The following is a 7,245-nucleotide window of genomic DNA, read 5'->3' on the forward strand; positions in this document are numbered from 1 at the left end:
CTACTACTCTAGCAGTTTCTTTTTACAACCAGAGTCACAGTGCCTGTGGGCGGAATCCTTAGGATGTCAGCCAGACCAGCTGACCCACCCATTACAATATTGTCAGTTCTGCCTCTGGCCAGGAACTTGGCAACCAGTTTCCCATCTCGCAAAAAGAGATACCACATTCCTAAATGGCAGGAAATTTCCAAGAAGTCCCTTGCCGGGAGCGAGCTGGGCACTTTCCACATTGGGAAGCACCAGATATTTAAACTACTGCCAAGTAGCCTCGTTTGCCTAGGGGCCTTCTCTCTAAAATACTTAGCATCATTGTTAATCACATTCCTGATTTGAAACTCATTCCAGGTTTTTCCCATCCTGTCTTCTTGCCATTACATGAGTGAGACCAGAAGGCACACATGAACAATTACATATGATTATCATGAGTACTTTGTCAGCCGGAATTGCAGGGATCCCCATTTGTTTATTATGTGCATTTGTCCATCACCTCGTAACAGCAGAGTTTCTCGAGGAGACATGTAACCAGATCCGCATGTAGTTCCATTTCACACAGAACTTCCTCCTTATAAGGGCAAGCACAAGCTTCAGGACTTTCATGGGAAGGAGATTTGATGGCAGACCTTTCTCCATATTCCCCAACATGCAATTTACGACCAGTGGGAGAGAGGCCTTTCTTGACGGATCACAGTTGTGTTTGGCAAGGAGGGTACAGCCCTGAGAAAGGGCTTCCCCCTTGGTGGCTCCCTGTCCTTGGAACACCCTCCTGGGAGAGATCAAAAAATCCCCTTCCCTGGCTGCCATGCTCAGGCAGGATTTGAATATTTTTATTTGTCCATGCCTTTGGCAGAGGATAGGTACATATTTTTGTTTGTTTGTTATTGTTTAGTCGTCTTAATCATGTTCGACTCTCCCCCATGAACCAGAGCATGCCTTGGAAATTCTCACTTTATTCTCAAAGCTTCTCCTTCTTTATGTCCATGGAGTTTTCTTGCCAAAATACTGGAGTGGTTTGCCAGTTCCTTCTCCAGGTGGATCACATTTAATCTAAACTCTCGGCTATAACCTGTCCGTCTTGGGTGGCCAGCACGGCATAGCATAGCTCATAACTTCTTGGAGTTATTCAAGCCCCTTTCCCACAACAAGGCAGTGATCCATGAAGGGGTAGGTACATATAGGCAATTTAAATTTTAAAACCCTCTAATTTTAATTACTGTATTTTTGATATGTTTCCACCAGGTTTTATGCTGTCAAAGCATCCTGGGTAGCATAGCTGCCAAGTTATCCCTTTTTTTCAGGGATTTTCCATTATGCTGAATAGGCTTCCTCGCGAGAAAAGGGAAAACTTGGCAGCTATGCTGGGTAGGGCTGGAAGATTCTGTTCATTTTCTTTCTCTCAGTTTCTCATTCTTCCAGTCTGAAATTCAGTGCTGCAGCAATTTGAGATTTAATCCACATGAAATTTCTTCAGCATTTCTGCTAATAAACTCATTTTTGCATGCTGCTTTGACAATGGTACACAGTTTTTTCAAGCCATTTCTCCTGTTATAATGCATGTTTATATGTTCTTTTCACAAATGTATCCATTTTAAGGCACACTTCCCTCTCATACATGATTTTTTTTTACAAACAATTGGCTGGAGAACTGCATCACAAAATCCAGATAACTGCAAGTGTGGCTTTGACAGATGTAGCTTTAAATATGAGCTGAACTGAATTTCTCCTCCGTCTCTAGTGTTGGGCACCCTTTGAAGAGACAAGAAGGAACGAGTATAAATGCAATAAATAAAGGACTGAAGCAGCCCTCTCTTATAGCTGCACAAGTAGTTCATTTTTTATTATGTTGAAGAAAAATGCCAAGGTCACCTAGTACAGCTGGGAACAGGTTTAAGACAGCTATAGGCCTCCCTCCCTCTATCCACACACACACATTTCAATGTTTGAAGCATGCAGTTTACCTCAAATCCCTGCAACACTTCAGGTGCTGAAGTGAAGGCATGTCACTGGGAGTCCACCACAGCAATGCTACTCTCTGTTACATGCATTAATGATACACATGAGCTGAGAGCAAGAAGGCCTTGTAACAATTAACATTTGTGGGGAAACTAAAGTGACATTTTTCATGCTTTTGATAAGGCAGCTCCATTGGGCCCCAGTCCAGTTTCCCACAAAATATCACTCACCAGGGTTGCTATTTGTTCCCCAAAGTGCTATATGCAGGAAACATATAGCAAACAGTGGCAAATTTTGGCAGGAAACTAGGCCATATCTGCACCACAAATTTAAAGCAGTAGCATGGCTTCTCCCCAATAATCCTGGGAGCTGTAGTTTGTCAAGGCTGCTGTTAGGAGACCCCCTAGTCCCCTTGTTTGATTGATGCTTTTGAATTATGGTGCTGGAGGAGACTCTTGAGAGTCCCATGGACTGCAAGAAGAGCAAACCTATCCATTCTGAAGGAAATCAGCCCTGAGTGCTCACTGGAAGGACAGATCCTGAAGCTGAGGCTCCAATACTTTGGCCACCTCATGAGAAGAGAAGACTCCCTGGAAAAGACCCTGGTGTTGGGAAAGATTGAGGGCACTAGGAGAAGGGGACGACAGAGGGTGAGATTGTTGGACAGTGTTCTCGAAGCTACCAACATGAGGTTGACCAAACTATGAGAGGCAGTGGAAGACAGGAGTGGTTGGTGTGCTCTGGTCCATGGGGTCACGAAGAGTCGGACACGACTAAATGACTAAACAACAAAGTCCCCTCAAGAGCTACAATTCCCAGAGTTCCCTGGGATGAAGGACTGGTTTTTATACCACTCTAGAAATTGTAGCTCTGTGGGGGGGGGGGGAATAGAGGTCTACTAACAACTCTCAGCATCCTTAACAAACTACAGTTCCCAGAGCCTTTTTTGTCGGGGGGGGGGGAGGCCCTGGCTATTAAAGTGGTATAAGAGTGCTTTAAATGTACGGTGCTGTTGTGACCTACCTAGCATGGGATCCTGATCCTCACTGGGAGCATGTACCAGAACAGGGCCCAAGTTGCTCCTTTCCTTTCATAATGAAAGCTGCCAGCTTAAACCATGCTCTGAATGGTGACACATATAGTTTGGCCCTAAGCTACCCCTCTTCAAAAGGACAGTTTTATGTTACCTCGCAGAACTGATTCCAGATGGTCCTCGTCAGCAGAACTATGAGAAGGCCATGGTGGTTCAGAGCAGACTGTTATGCTACCAATTTAATCTGAAGGCTGCCTCTATCTTAATCAATCTTAGTGAAGAAGAACATAGCTTGGCCCTCTTGATTGCCACCATTTTGATGATTCAAATAAACACAAGCTGTTTTTGCCTGAAGTGTTGCCTAACAGGAGTCAGGTTTTGTTTTTGTTTTTTTAAGGGCATTACTGGCTCTTAAGGGCCCTTGAGACTACCAGTTGCTTGAATATTCATCCTGACATGCTTGCACAATGCTGCACAGTAGTATTTTCTGAAGATTAATTCTTATTTGCGGGGCAGTATAGTATTAATCCTTCGTTCATCCTGATTTGCTTGCACAAAACCTACACAGTGGCAAGACTACATCTAGTTTTTCTTGGGCATTCATCCTGATTTGCTTGTAGGGTGTTCGCATTAGTCATTGATCCATCCTACACTTTTCATTGCATTTCCGTTACTTTCCAAAACAGTCCCTAAAAGGAAAATTGCTGCACTAGGCAACAGAGCACTTTAATCCACTTTAAATGTGCTAAATGTTCTGTTATTCACATAGATTACCTCCTGCAAAATAGTGACAGACTGGAGATATTCTGAATTGCTATGGATGTTGTCCCAAATGGGAAATTTACCTGCAAGGATTGTAGGTGGGGTGGGGAGAATGAGAATTAAATTTCTTTAATTCTAGAGGGGAGGCACAGAAAGAGAGAGAGAGAGAGAGATGAGATGATGGAGAAACAAAGGCTTGAGCTTAAACACCCAAACAAAGTCAGGAGCCCGTAGAACATCAACTAGCTCAGTGTTTCCCAACCAGTGTGCCTCCAGATGTTTTGGGACTACAACTCCCATCATTCCTGACCACTGGTCTTGCTAGCTAGGGATGATGGGAGTTGTAGTCCCAAAACATCTGGAGGCACACTGGTTGGGAAACACTGAACTAGCTGAACAGACTACAACAACAATGCTACAATATCAATTCAATATCAGAAAGCAAATTGTTCCATTAATAAAGCTTATCACACTGAACTAGGCAGCCAGCCAGTCAGTCCCAGACAGCAGAGGTGGGAATTCCAGATCAAATTAGAGAAGACTGTTGAACTTCAGAGGAGAATCTGGGCTTAAGGTTGTTTAGGCTAGAGCCACTTTGATGAGACGGTGGGATATCTGTGATGGGACCACATACGGTGCTGGGGAGCAGTGGCCGGTAACCCTATCCCTACATCCCCTTCCTGGTTGAAATTATCACTCCCAAGCTGGTATTGGCCTCATGGGACAATTAATAGCAAGAAAGAGAGGGAATTTAAATGAAGAAAATGCCACAGGTGGTAAATAGGTTAAAATCAAAACTGTCTCCAGCATTGCAGCCTTAATCTGAAATGGCTGGCTCCCATAGTGGCTGCATTTTTCCTATTAAAAAAGAAGGAGGGGGAGACTTGATTGTGGGATTTCTATCATCACATCTACTTTGTCCTTGAATTAAAACGAATGTAATGTATTTCAACCCCATTTGTAGCAGCACTAGCAAGTGTAAAGTCCCTGACAAGACAGCAGTAGCATCCTCCGGGGCTTTCCCAGGAGCTCAAGGCTAGAAATAAATATCCACAGGAAACCATCCTTCAGAGTTCATGTAGGGGCAGGCGGCTCAGGAGGGGTGGGGTTGAGTAGTGGGCCATGGGTGGCCAGGAGAGACAACGGCAAAACTAGTTTAGTCCTCCATTCCACCCTTCTCTCCTCCATCCCCTCCAGCCTTTGCACATAATCCAGGGTCACTACATTGTCCAGAGCCTATCTATCATCTTCCCACACCTGTTCCATGGCCATGCTATGTTTTCACCCACAGACCATCACAGCCGCTGATTTGTTCGCCTGTTTCTGACACATGCCACTCACGGATGCCATGAACAGAGAAGCAAGACTTCCAGACAACCTGTAATGGATGGTGTTGAAAACAGGATTTAGGCTGCAGATTAGTCTAAAAAGCATTAGGAGCATGGACTGTTTAGTAATCAAGGCAATGTCCATTCTGTCTTAACTAAAACGATACTTGCTTTTTCAGTTGAGGGTTTGATTTAAACAAATCCATCTTGACCTCTACATCACAATCTCATTTTCCTTTCAGAGTGCCTACAAATTAAACGATGTACCATAAAGACAACCAGCAAGAATTTGTTGGTGGCAGTTTCAAGGTTAACAAATGTATTGTGGCATAAGATAAAACAAAAAAAAATAGTAATATGAAATGGGTTCTCTCTCACACAACAGCTTATGCTTTGATTCAAGTGGTACCGAATCACATGGATTCACAAGAACGATGCAAAAATTACTTCTGTGATAAATTTGTTAGTCTTTAAGGTGCCACAAATCTCTTAGTTGATTTTTCTGCAGTGGACTAACACAACCATTCCTTTGGTATGATTTATAATAACTTTTCTTGTTACAGCCTTCTACAGTTATTCTTCCTTCTTCCATCTATTATATATAGAAAGATACACACGGACACATATTAGGGATGAAGGAAAAATGAGATTCAGTGCACATTTAAAGTCAAATTTATCTAATTTGCACTTTCTGGAACAAGATGTGAACTGAAGCACAGTCATCTGTTGAAACTTGCACCTCCTTTGATGTATTAAAATGCATATACTAGTATAAAGTGTTGATATAAATGTTATTTATTAGTGAAAATAACATACAAAAATGCATTCTATTACAGAAAATTGCTTTTCAAATATGTGTATATTAGGAGAAATTGGCACTAAAATGCTGTCGAATCTTCATGAGGACTTAAAAAAAATCTCAAATTCATACAGAAATGTGGAGAGCTGACTACTGTATTGGAAAAATTAGAAACTGAAATGACTTGATAGCTCAGTCGGTAGAGCATTGGCCTCTTAATTTCAGGGATGTGGGTTTGAGCTCCACGGTGGGCAAAAAGATTCCTACATTGCAGGGGGATGGACTAGATAACTCTCGTGGTCCATTCCAACTCTACCATTCTATGGTAGAGAAAACTGACATATTCTCCCAACCCTAATACACACTTTTTTTGCTGCTGGTACCATAGCTGCCAAGTTTTCCCTTTTCTCGCGAGGAAGCATATTCAGCATAAGGGAAAATCCCTTAAAAAGGGGATAACTTGGCAGCTATGGCTGGTACATTGCCAGTCCTCCATGAGTTCTCAAATATAATAGTTAATTATATTTGCCCAGCTGAGATTTGCCCAGCTGTCTCCTCTGGGGATCCCTTGGGCGAATGACATCATACCCAGATGGGGAATTCATTCAAATATCTATCCCATGTATTTGTTCATATGTTCTTTTCTTGACCTGTGTTCCCACCCATCATATATATATCAGGTGTGGGGAACCTTTGGACCTCCATATGTTGCTGAACTGCAATTCCCATCATCCCTGGCCGTTGGCCGTGCTTGCTGGGGCTGATGGGAGTTTCTAGTTCAGCAACATCTGGAAGGCCACACCGGCTGTATATCCTGCCAATATGGCTAGTACCAATCTCATCATTGCTCCACTTCTTTGTAAAACAGCAACAACCAAAATAAGGGGAAAGGCTCTACATTACCGAAAGCTAACAATGAACGATTGGAACTAATCAATATTAGGAAGCAATGTATTGAAAAACAGGTGTTTAACCCAGAATTCATGGTGCATTTTGAACAACTGTGCCCTTCCTCAGGGGATAATACAGTATATACTAGTTATACCAAGTGGGGCCATACAGCAAAATTAGGTGGTAATGTCATGGAAGATTCCTGAGGTACCAAAAGGGACCGTGGTCACATCCACACCACACATTTAAAGCACATCACTCCCCAACCCCAACCCCCAAACTCTGCATACTGTAGTTTTCTAAGGGTGCTGGGAACTGTAGCTCTGTGAGGGTGAAACTACAGTTCACAGGATTTTTTGGATGTGACACATTCCAGATTTCAGCTTCGCAATATAAAAACAGTCTGGAATTGGAAAAGTATCACAGCAGGGTGTGGGCGAGGGATAATAAAACCTTCTAATGTGCTAGGTTGCTGTTGTTTT

Source organism: Zootoca vivipara, chromosome 12 (assembly GCF_965207765.1).
Source record: "Zootoca vivipara chromosome 12, rZooViv2.hap1.1, whole genome shotgun sequence".
Taxonomy (NCBI): Eukaryota; Metazoa; Chordata; class Lepidosauria; order Squamata; family Lacertidae; genus Zootoca; species Zootoca vivipara.